The following is a 19006-nucleotide window of genomic DNA, read 5'->3' on the forward strand; positions in this document are numbered from 1 at the left end:
GCATTTTTCTGATCTTCTCCCCAGTTCCAATTTTGCGAAGATGCAACGGCCCATAACGGGCGAGAGATATCTGCAAAATTTTTAATGTACGAACTCACAAAAGAGGCTAGTCCAAGAAAACTCCTTAGTTCGGACGCAGTTGTTGGTTGCCGAAATTTTTGTATATCTTTAACCTTCGTTTCCTCGATATGGAAACCGTTCTCATCGATTTCGTGACCCAAAAACGTGATGTGAGTACGATCGAACTGGCATTTGTCTTTGTTCAATGAGAGATTATTCGCGCGCAATATCTGCAAAACCTGTGAAACCGTTTTCCTCAGCTCCTCGATTGTGTCCGCGAATAACAACACGTCGTCTATGTACACAATTTTATTCTTGATGTCCTTGAGGATGCGCGTCATTTCCCGCTGGAACACCTCCGGCGCGCAATTGACCCCAAACATCAAACGAGTAAAACGGAACATGCCGTTTTCCGAAAGAAACGTTGTTAAATCCCGCGACTCCTCACTCAGCTCGAGGTGGTAAAACGCATTAGCGAGATCTAGTTTAGAGAAAAACTTTGCGCCATGTAGCTTTATTCTCATTTCATCCATGCATGGCATCCGAAAGTATTCTCGCTTGATAGCTTTGTTTGGGGCCCGCATATTCACAACCAGGCGAAAATCGTCTTTCCCTTTTGGGACTGCGGACATGCCACTTATCCATTGCGGTGCAGTAACAACCTTTTCTATTATCCCCTGTGCCTCCATATCTTCAAGCCTTCGACGAGCAGCTTCGCGGTACGCAGCAGGGATATTATAATAGGCGTTGCGTACAGGTGGTATTGATTCGTCCACGCTGAACTTAACCTTGACTCCGGGCATTTTGGGGAACAATACCGGCTCGCAGTTATTAATCGATTCTCCTACTTTCAGAAGTCCCATGTCACTGGCCGTGCTTCTTCCTAGCAAGGATCGCCTGCCTTTCCTTACAACAATGAACTCGGCAGTAACCTTTGATTCGGACTGATTACCACTCACCTCAATTGTTGCTGTGAATGCCCTTTCAACCTTCATCGGTTCGTTAGCGGCGTAGCCTTGCAGATTATGGCAGGATAGCTTCTCCGAAGGAATAATTTTAACTACCCCCTCTTCAAGCTGCTTTTCCAAGATGTCCCAGTCAGCCCCTCCCAGGACGTTCACATCCGATCCTGAATCTATTAGGAACTTTATCGGGAGAGATGAACCGATTCGACAATCGATAAGCACGTCTTCGAGCGAAAGAGCATTGATTTGCTAAAAATATTTCGGATAAGAACAGTATGTCAAGTTCGCAGGGGTTGACGGTATTAAAGTGAAGGAGTTTCATTTTGATTATTGTAATGTAGTGTTCTTTAGTGAAACATATCACCTTTTTAACACTTTAATGCGCCTCCAACGGTTCATCACGAACCGGCTGCTGCAGATGGAGTATGGCTGATCATATGCATCAGACATGCTCGATAAACACGGAGGAACCGCCAGGGCTCAGTAGAGTCTATTCCCAAGCAACAGTTCCAAGTCGGTTGGATTTGAGAAGGTTTTGATGATCGTTACAAATCCTAATAAAAGTATTATAGGATTTGTGACAGGTTTCGGAACCTTTAACAGCCAGCTGACTTTAAAATGTTGTTTGGGCTCTATTTCCCACGTTTCTCGGTTGATTTTGATTAGTAATTCATTAATGTCATAGTCGCTTTTTCGATTTTTTACCATGTTAGTTGGTCATATTTTCTTTAAATAATGCAATTAAAATCAACCGACGAATTGATAGTGGGAAGGAGATTTGCAGAACTTAATTGTGCTGATAGATTCGAAGCTAACGTGCGAACATTTAAACGCATTGTTGACATCAATGCGTTCGACGTGACATTTTGGACAAAAAGCTGACTGCTTTTTATTAACTGAACAACGTTACTTTTGTATGACTAGGTTGACATTTCTAGGCCACGCATGAGAAAATGACATGGTTTATCGAGGTAGGACCGATAGGATAGAACGAATTTGAATATTTTTCATAGTATTTGTAGGGGGATGAATACATAATAGTTGACAAGCAATTTTTGTTTTATTACAATCAATTGACCAACTTTGCGTATTTTTGTTCTTCTCTTAGATAGTGTTATGACACTAACAGAAAAATATCAGGAGTTCAGTTACATGTTTCTGTGGGTTTTTCACCGATGACAATTTAAGGACACAAGAGATGAACACAGAGAAGTAGAAATCAAGAAAACAATTTGACAAAGAATCGACTATATTTTAACATACGGGTTCGACTGATTCGATGAATCTATCTAGAAGTATCTAGAAGACAATTGATGCTAAGATTGGAAAATAGCTTGCAGTTGGGACTAGACTAAAATAGTGGCCAATAGAAAACAATGCGCTAGACAGCATTATTATTAATTTTTTTTAATATTTACCCGTAGGCTTTTCGACGGTTGACAGTACGGTATTTAGCTGAGTACGAAGATACGGATTAGTTGGTGTACAGATGACAGGGTTCTCACGGGAAGTGCTTCAAGCGAGGCTTACATAACAACTGACAATAAAGAAACCTATTTTCCTTGACTTTCTACTGACCGAACACACGTGTTTTTGTTAATCTCCTAGACATGACGTATGTGCATGACGCAACAACTACCAGGACACAGTTCCATACGTCTCTTTTTAATAACGACATTCAGCATATTTCCAATAAAACTATACTTCAATAAAGCAATGACTAAAACTGGTATGATAGAACAGATCAGAATGACTTAATTGACTATTACCTTGGGAATCTACTTCGAATAACTGACAAATTGACAAGAACCTAACTAAATACATGGACCATACTACAAAAAACCAATTGACAAAAAGAAAAAAAGGGAAACTTTTATTATAACTATTTTTGTTCAACGCAGGCCAAAACAGTGTCGACTTGGGCCACGATATGCCTACGTACTTCTGTGTGTTGAAACAAAAATAGAGGCTCATAGAAGCAAACGTAGGGAAAGGGTGCGGTGTTAGAACATAAGCACAGTGTGCTACCGCCGTAATCACTATGAAAAAAAAAAAAAAAAAAAAGAACAGTATGTCAATTAATGTATATCTTCGAGTTCATTTTATTCATTGTTTGTTCACAAAAAATATTGTAGGTAATCAATTAATTACCTGTTCCTTCGATTCCTCAACTTCGCCAGGAAGACTTTCGTTCTTGACCGCATTTACCCGTTGATCACGGCACGCAACCGCAAAATGTCCAAGGCCGCCACAAGAATTACAATTCTTCCTTTTTGCTGGACATTCCTCGTCGCTCCTGTGCGACGAACGAAAACACCTGACGCATCTGGATCGACGGCTCACGTGTGCTCTGTCTCTGTACGACGACGTTCTGTTTGGCTGGAATTTCTTCGCTTGGTTTCCGAACTTGGGTTGATTTTCAGCTCTGCGTTTGAAACGATCCTGGGAACCACGATACTGACTAGTACCTGCTGTTACCGCATTCGACTCAATCACAGAGGACGCCATCTTTTCCGCTTGATTGTGGAGATGCAATGCACCTAGCTCCGCATCAGCGCACCCCTCGGATTCTCTCCACAGCTGTCAACCCGACCCATGCGGTGGGTGTAGAATAGAAATTCAATCCAACCGAACTTTTACCGCGTCAAGACGTGTTCGCAACCTTTGTAATAGAAAACAGTCAAATAAAGTTTCCTTTGTATTTTTCGCCTAGTAAAACCTTTGTGTCTCGCGTGTGATTTCCGCGTTACCGAATTTCCCCACGCACGCGAATTCCACTGCATCGGAACTCTGCTAAAGTCCGTCAGGTTATGACCCCAGTGGCAGTGGCGAAAAAGTCGGTCCGCGAGTGTTGATTCTTCCCGTCCGGAAAGTGCCGATCGGAATCGGATCGGAAGGGATTCTGCCCCTCAGCGAGGGCGAAGAAAAGGAAGAAGAAACAGAACGAGAAAAGTGCGAGTGATTACTCCTCCAGGAGGAGGAAAGAAAGTGAAGCGAAAAAGAAGGGGAAAGTGATTCCGGGAGAGCACCGCTCGAAGAGGGGAAAAGCAGCGTTCCGTTTTTCGGTGTTCCCTAGTGCATAGCCGAGCACACGGTGCTCGATGACAAAGTGAAGAGTGGTGCCCCGAGAAAACTAACCTCAAAGAAGAGATTGTTTACATTTTCATCGGAACAGTGACTCGCGAGTGTACTTAGTCGAAATGTCTGATTCCCGGTTTGTCGTTCCGAAGCTTTCCGGAACAAACTGGCAGACATGGAAAATTCGACTTGAATCCTTGTTGTGCCGTGAGAATCTGTGGGGGGTTGTGTCCGAGAATTTGCCGGACGAAGACGACCGCGATGAAGATTGGGCGAACGACGATCGCAAAGCGAAGGCGACAATTGTGCTGCTCCTGGAAGACAGCCAGTTGCCTTTAGTAAAGAAGTGTGTGCACGCTCGGGATGCTTTTGTCGCGCTCCGGAACTACCACGAGAAAACTTCGCGATCGGTACGCGTTTCGCTTCTCAAGAAACTGTGCGCGATTAACTTGAGTGAGGGCGGAAATCTAGAGCAGCATTTGCTCGAAGTGGACAATTTGTTCGACGGGTTGGAGGCCGCGGGGATGACCCTCGACAAAGACACAAAAGTGTGCATGCTCCTGCGGAGCCTCCCGCGATCGTTTGACAGTTTGGTGTCCGCTCTGGATAGTCGTCCGGATGACGAAATCACGCTGGAAATGGTGAAAGCGAAACTGGGTGATGAGTACGGTCGCCGCTTGGAACGCGATTCGGGCGCGAGTGGTGCTAAGCACGAAAAAGCGATGCGATCGGAAGCGAAGAAAGAAACGCGCAAGTGCCACTTCTGCAACATGCCCGGACATCTCCGGCGGAACTGCCGGAAGTACAAGGAGCAGCTGAAGAAAGAAGACAGTGGGCCAAAAGGCCGAAAAGAAGAAGCCGGAAAAGCGAAAACGGCTAACAGTGAAGTGAAACACGTCGCGTTTACGGTCGATGGCGATTCCGGCTCGTGGCTGATTGATAGTGGGGCAAGTGCCCATTTGACGAGTGACAGAGCGTTCTTCTCGGAACTGAACGAGTGCGCGAGCGGCTGGATAACTATGGCCGACGGACAGAAGACGCAAATACTCGGTGAAGGTCGCGGAGTGCTTTACGGGTACGACGACTGCGAGAACGTGGTCCGGATCGATATGAGCGACGTCAAATTCGTGCCGGGTCTCGCGACTAGCCTCGTGTCGGTCAGTAAACTAGCGCAGAAGAACATGAGTGTGTGTTTCGGCAAAGAAGACTGCAAGATCGTCGACTCGACCGGCGACACGGTCGTCACCGGATTTCGCAGCGCAGGGCTGTACCACCTCCGAGTAGCTGGTGCAGCAATGAAGGCAACCGACAGCCAGCACCGAGAAAACTGCCAACATCAGTGGCATCGGCGGCTCGGTCATCGCGATTGGGCTGCCACCGAGCGGATGCTGAAGGAAGGTATGGTCGACGGAATCAAGGTAAGCGACTGTGGGTTGAAACTTATTTGTGAAACATGTTTGGAGGGGAAGTCGGCAAGGGCGCCGTTTCCGGAGGTCGTCGAGCGGAAATCCAACCGCGTATTGGACATCGTGCACACGGATCTCTGCGGTCCCATGAAGAACGAGACTCCGAGTGGCAACCGCTACGTTATGCACGTTATCGACGACTACAGTCGCTTTACCGTGACGTACCTGCTCAAGCACAAATCCGAGGCTGCAGCAAACATGAAGGACTATGTGCGTTGGGTGGAGAACACGTTCGGCCGCAAACCCGCCGTGGTCCGCTCGGATGGAGGAGGAGAATTTGATAACAAGGAGCTGCGAAAGTTTTACCGTGAAGAAGGAATTAAGGCGCAGTTCACCACACCCTACTCTCCTCAACAGAACGGGGTGGCCGAGCGCAAGAACAGGACGATCACCGAGATGGCCACCTGTATGCTGATCGACGCCGGATTAGAGAAGCGCTACTGGGGAGAAGCAGTGCTGACAGCCACTTATCTCCAGAATCGGCTGCTGTCAAGATCAATTGGGAAGACGCCCTACGAAATGTGGTGGGGACGGAAACCAGAGCTGTCACACCTGCGCGTGTTTGGCAGTGAGGCGTGGGTACACGTTCCAGCAGCAAAGCGTATCAAACTGGACAGCAAAGCGCGAAAACTTGTGTTCGTCGGGTACTCCATGGAGCACAAGGGGTATCGGTTCCTAGATCCCGCAACAGACCTGATAACTGTCAGCCGAGACGCTCGGTTCTTGGAATTGGGCAACGGATCATCGTGCGTCGAGATTCCGGTGAATGTAAAGGACGGTTGCAGATCTCAGCGAAGGGATTCGAAGCAGAACGAGCGTGAATGCGTGAAGAAGGACGAGCCGTCGGAGGATCAAGATCCGCTGAAGGACGGGTCCGATTGCGAGGACCTCTACGAGGATGCGGAATCTGTAGGCGATGAGCAGGAAGCTGTTCGGCGGTCGACTCGCTCAACCCGCGGTGTGCAACCGCTGCGACTCGGAGACTATGTTCTGGAAAGCGTAGTTGAAAAGGCGTCCTGTGCTTTTGAGGAACCCAGCAACTACAGGGAAGCTATGGAGAATCCGCAGTGGCGCAGCGCCATGAAGGAAGAGCTCAGTGCCCACGAGCGTAACGGAACTTGGGAGCTGGTGACCCTGCCGGAAGGAAAGAAGGTTGTCGGATCCAAGTGGGTCTTCAGGCTGAAATGCAACGAGAAAGGAGAACCGGTGAAGCATAAGGCCAGAGTAGTAGCTCAGGGCTATACTCAGCGTGAAGGAGTCGACTTCAGCGACGTCTACGCGCCAGTGTCTAGCCATGTATCACTGCGTGCGTTCCTCGCTGTTGCAGCCAACAGAAACTTACACGTACACCATTTTGATGTAAAGGCCGCCTACCTTCACGGTTCGCTCGATGAGGAAATCTTTATGAGACAACCCCCAGGATTCGAGAAGAAAGACCAGAAGCAGTTGGTGTGTAGATTGCGACGAAGCATCTATGGCCTCCGGCAATCAGCAAGGTGCTGGAATCGGCGGCTGAACGAAGTCCTTGAGAAGCTTGGGTTTAAGGCGTCAGCGGCAGATCCCTGCCTATACGTTCGAGGAGGAGACTGTGAAGCGTACCTGTTAGTCTACGTCGATGACTTGTTGCTTGCTTCGGCGTCGGAGAACGAAATTGCGATGGTGTTCGAGAGCTTGAAGGTGGAATTCGATTTGACATCGTTGGGACCCGTATGCCACTTCCTTGGATTGGAGGTTCAACGGGAGCAAGGAAGGTTCAAGATCCGTTTGCAGCCTTACATCGAGAAGCTCGTCGACAGTCACGGAATGAAGGATGCCAAAGAAACAAGGTCGCCTATGGATCAAGCCTACCTGAAGTCCGAAGAGAAGAGCGAAGTTCTGGAGGATGCTACCCAATATCGAAGTCTAGTCGGATGCCTTCTGTATCTGGCAGTCGTAGCTCGCCCAGATATCGCCAACACCGCAGCCATTCTTGGCAGGAAGTTCTGTGCTCCAACTCAACGGGACTGGACGGCCGCGAAGCGCACGTTACGTTATCTGAAGCAGACCAGTGACCACTATCTGGTGGTCGGCGGTGATCCAAGTCAGCAGTTAAACGGCTATTCGGATGCCGACTGGGCCGGCGACCCGGAGGATCGGCAGTCAACGTCCGGGATGGTGTTCTTCTTCGGCGGTTCGGCAATTTCGTGGGCAAGTAGGAAGCAGGCCAGCGTTACGCTCTCGTCCATGGAGGCCGAGTATGTGGCCTTGAGCGAGGCCTGCCAGGAGGCCGTCTGGCTAAGGAAGCTACTCAGCGATCTCGGCCAACCTCAAGCGCAGCCAACAGTGATCCGCGAGGACAATCAAGGCTGTTTGTCCTTCGTCAAATGTGAGAGGGCAAGCCGGAAGTCGAAGCATATCGACACGAGACAGAAGTTCGTCCAGCAGTTAGTCAGCAAGAAGGTCATCGAATTAGAGTATTGCCCAACTGAGAATATGACAGCAGACGTGATGACCAAACCGCTGGGACCAACCAAGCACAAGCAGTTCAGTGAAGCCCTTGGCCTGCAGCAGTAACCCCGAAGCTACTGTGCATTGAGGAGGAGTGTGGAGATGCAATGCACCTAGCTCCGCATCAGCGCACCCCTCGGATTCTCTCCACAGCTGTCAACCCGACCCATGCGGTGGGTGTAGAATAGAAATTCAATCCAACCGAACTTTTACCGCGTCAAGACGTGTTCGCAACCTTTGTAATAGAAAACAGTCAAATAAAGTTTCCTTTGTATTTTTCGCCTAGTAAAACCTTTGTGTCTCGCGTGTGATTTCCGCGTTACCGAATTTCCCCACGCACGCGAATTCCACTGCATCGGAACTCTGCTAAAGTCCGTCATTGATATGCCTCTGCGCGAGTTGCTGACTGAACAATGAAGTTCGAATCATGGCCATATGTGCGAGCAGCTTTCTTGAGCTCTTCATTCCGTAGGCCCCTCAGAAGCTGGGTTCGAACAAACCGGTCCTAGTCATTCTGACTGTAGCCGCACAGCTGAACCTTCCTTGTCAATCTGGCATGAAAATTTACGGCAGACTCACCTTCCTCTTGACGCATAATGGAAAAGCTTTCGTGTTCTGCAGCTGGATCGGTCATTGACTTCAGATACAGATCGATGTTCTTCACAAATGTGTCGTAGCAGTTTTCGTCTCCTGAATCTGGTCGAAGCTTGGCAGCACGGACAATCCCTTTCAATTCCTCGCCCATGGATAGCTGCAGTAAATCGACACGACGTTTCGGATTGTGGATGTTTGACAGTGATGTGGCCATTTGGAAATCCTCGATAAAGCAAGTCCATGCCTCCCACATCTTGGTTGCTGGGACATTCTTCGGAAACGGGGTGATACTATCCCAGCGAATAGTGCTTTCGGCAGCGATGTTCGATGGGACGTGTAGAGTGCTGGCCGGGGTGGCTGCCGGATTCAAGGCTGGATTATCCGGGCAAGTGACGTTGCCATCCTTCTTTAGTTCCATGATAACATTTTCAAGTTCCTTTATGCGGTTTTCAAGCTCAAGCTGATGGTCCGGTGGGGCAATTTGGTGGTCGTCAACCTCATCAACCGGATTACTATCGACTGGGCTGCGAGGAGCACGAGCGTACATCCCATTACCTTCATCACCACACGCCGATTCATCCGTTCCGCTTTCTGGATCAACTGATGGAGCACGAACATATTTTCCCGGAGTGGACATTCCGAATCGTATCTATTCTTCACTTTCCGAATCTATGGGATGAAATAAAGTAAACCAATTTTCCGGTGTTATTTTCTCATTTCATTGTAAAGGCATCTCCATCGGAGTATTTCTAACAAGGAGAATTTGAGATGGCTTTATAATGTACGTTAGAGTAAGCTCCACACACACAAAACAAAACTTCCTGAACACACAAGTATGGCCCTATTTAATCGTCCTATCACACGTTCACATTGTGCTGTCCTACCAATGCACTCTAACCTAAACTTTGCGGTCCTCTCAACACGCCCTTTCTACATGAAAAGATTCGTCTCACGTGGTCCTCTCAACACACGATGGCGGTCCTCTCAACTCGCTCTTTTGCATCAGCACGTACGTCACTCGTGGTCCTCTCAACACACGATTGAATTCCTCTCAATTTGCTCTTTCTTTTCGAACATGGTCGAACACGTTCGTCTCTCGTGGTCCTCTCAACACACGATTGCGGTCCTCTCAACTCGCTCTTTTGCATCCAACACGTACGTCACTTGTGGTCCTCTCAACACACGATTTCACTGCTCTATCATTACTAACACTCGTTTCCCGTGGCACTTCCAACGAACTAGCTTGCACTCACAATGTTGATCAAACGGGAATCACAATGCTTTACTTCCACCAAACGATTGTACGTCTCGCTCACTCTCACTGCCTTTCACTGTGTTAGACTTTGTCTCGGTGACCCCTTTCCGCGGCCATTTAGTTTCGACTACACTTGCCAATGGGTGATTTCCTGTCGGATAACGATACAACCAACGAAATCTGTTCGTTTTAATGCTGCAATCAGATAATAGGCAGCAGAAAAACCTGCCACGTTCGCCAAATGTGAAGATGCAAACCGCCGTCAGGAAATCACCCATTTTGGTTGGCCGGGAGAACGAGCCCAATTGCGTCTTACCTGATAGACTTCTGCTCACGTAATGCCGCGCTCGCTCGCTTGGACTGTGCTCGTTGGTGCTGAGTCGACATAGAGAGTTATGCAACATAGACTTGCGAACAGCATGTCGACTCAGCCCCACACAGGATTCTCGATGAACTTCTGGAAAAATTTCCAAGGAGTTCCTAGAGAAATTCCCAAAAAACTCCTTTGAGAATTATAAACAATCCATTGACGAATTTTTGAGGAACTTCTAGAGAAATACCCAAATAACTCCTGCAAAAAAATCCGATGAACTCCATGAGGAACTTCTTTAAAAATTCCGAGGAATACATGGAACAATTTTCCAAGGAATTTTCTAGCAGCTCCTATAATTCTAGAGGATCCCATAGAGGAATTCTCAAAGAATTTCTGGGAAATTTCTGAAAAAGTTGTTGGAAAACTCCTGGAGAAAAATTCCGAGGAATTCATGTAGAATTTTCCGAGGAACTCCTGGAAGAATTTTCGAGGAACTCCTGGAGGATCTCCCGAGGAACTCTTTAAAAAAAATCTCAAGGAACACCTAAAGGAAAGAACTTCTGAGGTAATTTTCGAGGAACTCTTGGAGGAAAGGAATACCCGAGGAACTTCTAGAGGAATTTCCAAGGAGCTCCAAAGGAATTCCCGAGAAACTCCTTGAAGGAATTCTCGAGGAACTTCTGGAGAAATTCCCGAGGAACTTGAGCAGAAATTCCCGATGAACTCCGGAAGATCCCCCGAGTAACTCCTGAAGAAATCCCAAAAACTCCAGTAGAAATTCCCGAGGAATACATTAAGGAATTTTTTGGGAGGAATTCTCAAGGAATCTGGAAGAATTTTTGAGGAACTCCTGAAGGAATTCCCGAGGAACTTCTGAAGGAATTCCCGGATAAATTCCTTCGGAACTGTAGAATGAATTCCCGAGGAACTACTAGATGAATTCCCAAGAAACTCATGGTGGAATTCCTGAGAAACTTCTGGGAGAATTTCTGAGGAACTCTTGGAGGATTAACTGAGGATGTCTTAAAGGAATTCCCGAGGAACTTGTAGAGGAATTTCCAAGAAGCTCCAGGAGCTTTATCAAGAGTACTAACAAGATAAACTTATTTAGGGTCGATTACTTAAGCGTTAAACCAGGTTTAATTATTTGGATAAACCTGGCTTACCGGTTAAGCCGAGGTGAAGAAATTGGCCCTCAATGGGTTATGGTGTTGTTTTGACAAAATTAATTACATTAGGAAGAAAATTGAACGGTGCTTTATTCCTTCATCCTGCCATATACACGATCTTAGAAGATAGAAACGATGATGAGAGAGTTTTATATATTGAGCCGGGACTACAGGAGCCGCTCGATTTCCTCCTTGGTTAGATGACCTTCCTGGTGTTGCGGCTGCTGGTGCTTATCAACTGCTGGAAATGCTGTGATTGGGCCTGCAGTTGGGCCACAATCTGCGCCTGGTGTTGCATATGCTGGTAAAGTTACGTTTTTGGGGCGGGTTTCTCCCGCTTCGAAAGATTTCTGGTAATCGAAGGCGTCGTCCTTGCCGTTCCAGCCCACGGTTGGGATTGATTCTATTTTGCAGAAATGATTTAGTGACCTTGGTCTCCGATGAGGTGAGATCAACTATTTTGTATTGCAGCGGCCGGCCCAACAGGAACGATAGATCTCGGGTCAACTTCAGCAGTCGTCGATTTTTCTGAAAAAAAAACTAGGAGTGTGTAATGTCTGAGACATAACCGCAGTGTTGACGTAGGACTAATTTTTAACGCCTAATAAAGAATTTGGGGCTTACAGATGAAGTAAACGTGTATCTATTCAGCAAAAACAACGGCCAGAGTAAAGACACTATATGGTAAATTTCCTTTCGTCTGTGGGTTGGTGCACGAAATTGAAGTCTGTGTTAGGAACTCACTAGAAAATCAGTCTATAGCAATTTTATCCCCATTGAAAATTAAAATTTGTTGAATTTTTCAACACGTTACCAACATTATGTAATGGCTATTGTAGATTAATTTCAGTAAAAAGAGGCGTATTCTTCTTCTTGGCGTTGCGTCGCCACTGGGACAAAGCCTGCTTCTCAGCTTAGTCTTCTATGAGCACTTACATAGTTATAAACTGAGAGCTTCCTCTGCTAGTGACCATTTTGCATGTGTATATCGTGTGGCTGGCACGAACTATTGTCAGATCCTTTCTATACGAAACACCGGCGTGGCGTATTCCAAATGTTTAAGGCGGCCTTGCTGTGTGTTAATGACGTACCGCGCTTGAGGAACGCCACAATTTTATTCTCCCATAAGAACCAGGTAAAAGGAGAAAAATCCGCGGCGCATCGTTCCCTCAAGCAATAGGCCGCGTGGGCATTTGGGCGAAAATATCAATATTCTATGCCCAAGAAAGCCAAGGAAATTTCCTTTACGAAAAATTCCTGGGCTGGCCGGGAATCGAACCCGTCACCCTCAGCATGGCCATGCTGGATATCCGCGCCTTAACAGATTTAGCTATATAGGCCCCAAACAGCGGTGTATATTTAGCATAAAATTTGAACTTTATCGATAAACTATAAAAAAATAGAATTAGTTGAATTTTTAGAAATAATTGAATAATATTCCAAATAACTCATTCGGAAGCTATGGGGCCCTTAAAAGGACCATTTTGGTATAATTCATTGCCACCCATGCCGCCACCACCGATTGATCCGAAAAGAATCGAGGCTTCATTGGACAGAGGGCGGTGCCACCCGCTTGCTCATCCGTTGAAGCGGATCTTTTGACATTGAATAACGTCGTTCGGCAAGATATGGGGGTACAATTCAGAAAACAGAAAATTTGAGCATGTAACGAAAAGTGGTTAGGTTTTGACCGCTAATAACTTTGTCAATTCTTGATGGATTTTCAATCTTTTTGCATGAATCTATCAGAAATTTATTTACGCGTCGAATCCATGCTAGGTAAATATTGATTTTTAATAGTAAACTATTGAAAATTTGAGAAAAGTGAACCCATGTTTTATCCAGCCAATCACGTTCGAGCACAGTTTTGGATTTTTTGGGATCTTGCTGCCGCTCGGCGCTGTCCGTCCGCTGCTGTGTGTGCCGATAAAATGATCGAACTGAGTATGTGCACCTCTTATATAAGTTTCGTCGTGTCGCCTCACAGAACTATGCTTGATTGGGATTGGTTGGGTAAGACTGACCTCGTGCTTTTACTAATTTTCAGCTCCAGCCTCAGTCAAGGCACATCATTCAATTGAGCCCCAGCTAGGAAGCATAAATTTGTGGTGTTGTAGGTTTAAAGCTTTTACCATAGTTGATGACGTCAAACCCGACATCAACCTATCATTCACCTATTTTGATTTTGGCCACCAAACCCAACATAGACCCAATAGTTGATCGATGTTGGTCCAACAGTGGCCCAACATTCGATAAAAATTGACCCGACTTTAACCCGACATTCGACATTTTTTCAGTCTGGCGGAATCCAGAAAGAAATCAGAGGGAACAGCTTTTATGCCCCTAGATTAGCAGATGCAGCTCCTCCCATTCGGCTGGCTTTCCAGAATATTTCATTTGCATGGCCCGCCCCGCATGCTTCAGACGCTTCAAACGATTAATCAACCCAGAAATGAGAAATTTTTTCACTAAGCGTTAAAGTAAACAAAATATTGGAAGATTTAGATCATTTTAATTCGAAAATTGTTAGAGTTAAACAATGTTTTACGGAAAATAGTTCTGATAGGGTAATGCTTTGCTGAATTCTGGATGGAACCATTAGTGGCCGGAATTCAATCATTCATTTTTCGGGTGAACCACACTTTTCTCGATTGATGGAGTAAGTAAAATTATCTGATTTACAACTCTTGAAGAATCATTTTTTGGTGATCCTGATAAGGACCGTTGGATAAAGTAATGATTTCAGGAAGAAAATGGCATGAAACCGCCTTGCCACGCAATGCGTGTTGGTTTTCTCAGTGCTATTCCTGCAAAATGCCACCGAAAATTGGTAGGCCGCTTTCTGCTGTGGATAAGATTCATGACGCTATCAGCACGATAGCCGAGAGTCGCCACTGGGTACTGCTCAGGTGTGGAGGTGACATCCACCCTGCTTGACTAATCCAACGAAAATGACGAAAGAAATCAGAGGGAGCAGCTTTTATGCCCCTAGATTAGCAGATTAAGCTCCTCCCATTCGGCTGGCTTTTCAGTATATTTCATTTGCACGACCCGCCCCGCATGCACCAGACGCTTGAAACGGTTAATCAACCGAGAAATGAGAAAATTTCCATTTAACGAATAAAGTAACCAAAATATTGGAATGTTAAGATCATTTTAATTCGAACAACGTTATAATTTATCGATGTTTCACGAAAAATGGTTCGGATAGGGTTGATAAATTCCGGATGGAACCACTAGTGGCCGGCATCATCATTCTTGCGGGGCCACCAAGCATTCAATCTTTCACTTTTCGGTTGCACCACACTTTTACCGATCGATGATGGAATGAAATAATTATCTGATTCACAACTCTTGATAAATAATTTTCTATGGTCCTGAAAAGAACCGTTTGAATATTGGACGATTTTAGACAATTTATCATGCCACGTAATGCGTGTTGGATTCCTCCGTGCTGAATGCTGCACGCCGTCGAAAATTGGTCCGCCACTTGTTGCCCTGGATGTTCCTGATGCTATCATCAATGCGCCGCCGCCAATCAATCGGTGAAGGGCCGAGCCCCGAGGACAGCGACGCAACTCGCAAATTCGTCGCGGATCTTTCTGTGGATTTTGCTGCCTCTGCCACCACCGCCGAGCAATCGATGAAACGTATTCTTTCCTTCGTCTGCCGCTTTAGACGGTTAGAAGGCGAATGTGCAACAGCACCCTTGCCGACAACCACCGACGCCGAGCCAACACGGCCGTCAAAGAATAATGAGCAAAAACGCAAACGAAGAAAGTGGGCCGCTCTCGTTCGATGCGTTCACCTCGAGACGACAAAGACAAATGAGGGAAGATGCGAAGAAGCAGCAGCTTTTATATTCGACGGGAGCATCCAAAATGTGCTCGATCGTGATTGGCTGGAATAAACATGGGTTCACTTTTCCCAATTTTTCAATAGTTTGCTATTGAAAAACAGCAAATATTATTATTGGACATAATTGGTGTAAAGATTTGCAATCGATTGGTGCCAAAATTTTGAAAATTCAACAAAAAATGGCTGAGCTATTAACGCTCAAAATCTCCACTTTAAACGTAACGCGGCCGATTTCTGAAAATTTAGAATGACACCCGGTATAGAAAAGAGAGACGTAGTCCTACGTCAAAAAAGTAGTTCTCAATTAGTCCCATTCAATTCAGGATAACTGAATGCCACCACCTTACCGGCATTGAAGTTGCAACGCAGCACGAACTATACGATTGTCCCAGTAATAGCTTGTAGGACAAGGATCTCAGGCATTCGACCATGTTCGCTGCCGGATGTCCAGCAGGTGCATTTCGAAACCATCCGACATTCAACGAAGTTCGCTCTGTGTTACGATAGCAATCCGACCGCTGCTGGAAGACCTTCTCGATAAGGTACCGTTAATCGTTCGAAGCACTTGGACCCCGTAATGTGTACTATTTTCTCGCGGCCACCGGCTGCATATCTTTGCACTGCTTCTTGGTTGTGCTGTCCATCAAGGTGAGGTCCAGTGAACGTCGAAAGATCAATATTGGTATGCAGAAATGTGTCGGCCTCAAGAACTAGCAAGGTGTGTACTGATGTACTGGGCCGATCCGCTAACGGCCATCACCGTACTAAGGCCACCAACCGATCCAGCAACAGGTCCAACGCTTTGACCCACAACACCGGCAAGACGTAGAATCTGCGGTTAGAGAGAAAACGCTTGTTGAAATAACGGGTTAAAAATTGTAGTCACAATCACGATCATCAGAACTTACCCGCCGCTGATGCTTTTTTTTTCTTTGGGGTGTCACTTGGGACGGCTAAGAAGCTATTTTACGAGACGTCCTACCGGTGGGCCGCTCATTGTTATTGTTTACATGTGATGTTTTTGTTTTCGCGAAAAGTAGCATAACATGTGGTGAGCGCCAATCAGATTTTTGCTGGCAGAGATGTTTCGGTTTCTAATGTGGCATGTATCAATCCCCCGAGCTGCATGATGTCACTAGCAAATGAAAAAACATCCCCACGGTCTACGGATATTAATTATAGTGGGTGGCTTGACGCATTTTTGCAGATAAATGAACCTCGTTTATTGGATGGACCTGTATCACATGTTATGCTAGCGAAAATGTAAATAAATGGGCCCACCGGTTGGACTTCAAAACTGGTAAATATTCAAAAAACAGCTGATTTGAAACGTCTCATAAAATGCCTTAGACCGATCTTGGTCCGCTCCTTGGTCCGCTCACCCCATTGGTACTTTGAATTGCGTGGGAGGACAGTGTCTTTGTTTTGCCGTAAACGCTTTCGTATCTTGTTTACATAATTTTTGTTACGGTTGTTTGCGAAAACCCATTGATGGGTAAAAAAATACCCATTTTGGAATAAAACATGTTTCTGTCACAAAAGGAGTAAAATTGAAAATTTAAACTGAGTTAAAAAACACCCGCTTTTTGTAGTCCTATTTGGCATTTAAATGGGTGTTTTTTTACCCGGTGATGGGTGAAAAAATAGTTGGAAATAAATTTGTATCGGAGTGGAAGTCGCAAGGAGGAGGAAATTTTCAATAGTGCTGCTGTGCTGTTTTATTTAAACTAAAAACTTTTTTGATTATCACCAGCACCACCGGTATGTATTAATTATGTAAGTGCGAAAGTCCATGAATGTTAACAGATTCTTTGGTTCCACATTCCAGACGCTTATCGCAACAGAATGAACTACACAATCTTCCTACTTCGCACCAGGCAGGGAAACGCTGTGAGCCTTTTCATTGGAATAAGGAAGCCGGTTTTGATTAAATTTAAGAAGACACACTTGGAGCCGAGCCCCAGAGAATGAAGAAGAAAGTTGTCGTCGGATAATGCCCGAAAATCCGGAGAATTTCGGAAGAAAGCGTACCCCGCTGATGGAACACATATAGGCAAATAAAATTCAGTGCTAAAATAACTTATTATGTAATATTTCAGTAAAGAGCAAATAAAGATATAATTTATTTATTAATATTATCTAATGAGCCTTTATTAACATGCTAACAATAAATATATTTTGGATTTCCTCCCAGTTGCATGAATAAAAATGGGTAAATTTTTACCCATTTCGCTGAGAGATTTGGTTTTCAATAGTGGGTAAATAAATACCCATCTTTTGACATAAACCAGCTTTACCCGTTAATGGGTAAACAGCCTTTACCCATAAAATGGGGAGAGGCAGTTCTAGAGAAAGTGGGTGTTTTTTCACCCATTAATGGGTTTTCACAAACAACCGTGTACACGGTTGTTTGTGAAAACCCATTGATGGGTAAAAAATCACCCATTTTCGAATAGCATGTTTATCTGTCATAAAATGTATAAATTTATCAAAAAAAAAAGGGTAAAAAAATACCCATTTTAATCATCCTTATTCAGCTTATAAATGGGTATTTTTTTACACATTAATGGGTGAAAAAATAGTTATCAATAATTTTAGTCGCAGCCGAAGTGTTTTATTTGGAATTTTTAAGAAGTCTCTGGTGCGTATTGAGAAATAAAACAATGAAATCCCTAATTATTACAGGTGAGTACTTTAAAATCAAAACCATCGATGGGGCCTGAAGGATATCTTTGTTTTTAGTGAGGTTACCTGAGTCACTGAGGTTTTCAGTAGAAAGAACAGATGTGTTACACAAGATGTCATCTGCAAGCCTGTCTTCAAGGTTTCCGGATCTCCGGAACGACATCAAACTTCGCCGTATCTATTCTTGATGGACGCATCGGACACACAACACCACCCCGGACCTGAAAGTTTTTCCGCAACCCCTAAAATGGAGCCAGTTCTGTGGCCGCATCGATAGTGAAGGAACGCCGTCAGTACAAAATGTTATCTCCGTTGACTTAAAAAAGCGATTATTACTTTTTCAAATGTATGCCTAATGATATGTATATTTCGTTATTTAAATAAACTTATAAAATTCTGGTGTAATTTTGGTTAATAGTCCTCATCTCTCCATTATGAAAACCCTGAATAATTAGTCCCGGTAAAAATCATGAAAATGGGTGAATTATTACCCATTTTTTCGAAAAAGCTGACTTTCTATAAAGGGTAAATAAATACCCATCTTCTGACATAAACCGTCTTTACCCGTTAATGGGTAAACAGCCTTTACCCATTAAATGGGGAGAGGCACTTCTAGCGAAAATGGGTGTTTTTTCACCCATTAATGGGTTTTCGCAAACGACCGTGTAGGACGTTGTGACAGCGCACTTACGTCAGCTGTGAGTTACGAGCGTTATACTTATGACACACATGTGATACAAGAATCACTGTACAATTGCGCTTGAAATGAGTGCCATACTGAAAATTCTCTCAGTTCAAGTCAGTCTTGTTAGAATTTTCTTGACACTGCGTACCGTTGTACAGGAATCATACTCGTATCACATGTCTGTCCGGGGTATTATACCCCGGACAGACATGTGATACGAGTGTGATTCCTGTACAACGGTACGCAGTGTCAAGAAAATTCCAACTAGACTGACTTGAACTGAGAGAATTTTCAGTATGGCACTCATTTCAAGCGCAATTTTACAGTGATTCTTGTATCACATGTGTGTCATAAGTATTACATAAGTCATTGTACCAACAAAGCGACACAT

At 45.1% G+C, this 19006-nt stretch overlaps 2 long non-coding RNA genes across 2 annotated transcripts; one reads left to right on the top strand and one right to left on the bottom strand.

The window, feature by feature from the left end:
- Positions 1–10351: 10351 nt before the first annotated feature.
- Positions 10352–16535, bottom strand: LOC115261030 (uncharacterized). Its single transcript, XR_003894729.2, has 3 exons — positions 16154–16535; positions 15593–16077; positions 10352–11915 (listed from the first exon to the last, which is right to left on the bottom strand). It is a non-coding gene; the product is annotated as an uncharacterized LOC115261030 (long non-coding RNA).
- A 1114-nt stretch (positions 16536–17649) lies between these two features.
- LOC109407145 (uncharacterized) lies at positions 17650–18238 on the top strand. Its single transcript, XR_002129546.3, has 2 exons — positions 17650–17930; positions 17988–18238. It is a non-coding gene; the product is annotated as an uncharacterized LOC109407145 (long non-coding RNA).
- The last annotated feature ends 768 nt before the right edge of the window (positions 18239–19006 follow it).

Source organism: Aedes albopictus, chromosome 3, assembly GCF_035046485.1.
Source record: "Aedes albopictus strain Foshan chromosome 3, AalbF5, whole genome shotgun sequence".
In the NCBI taxonomy this organism is placed as follows: domain Eukaryota; kingdom Metazoa; phylum Arthropoda; class Insecta; order Diptera; family Culicidae; genus Aedes; species Aedes albopictus.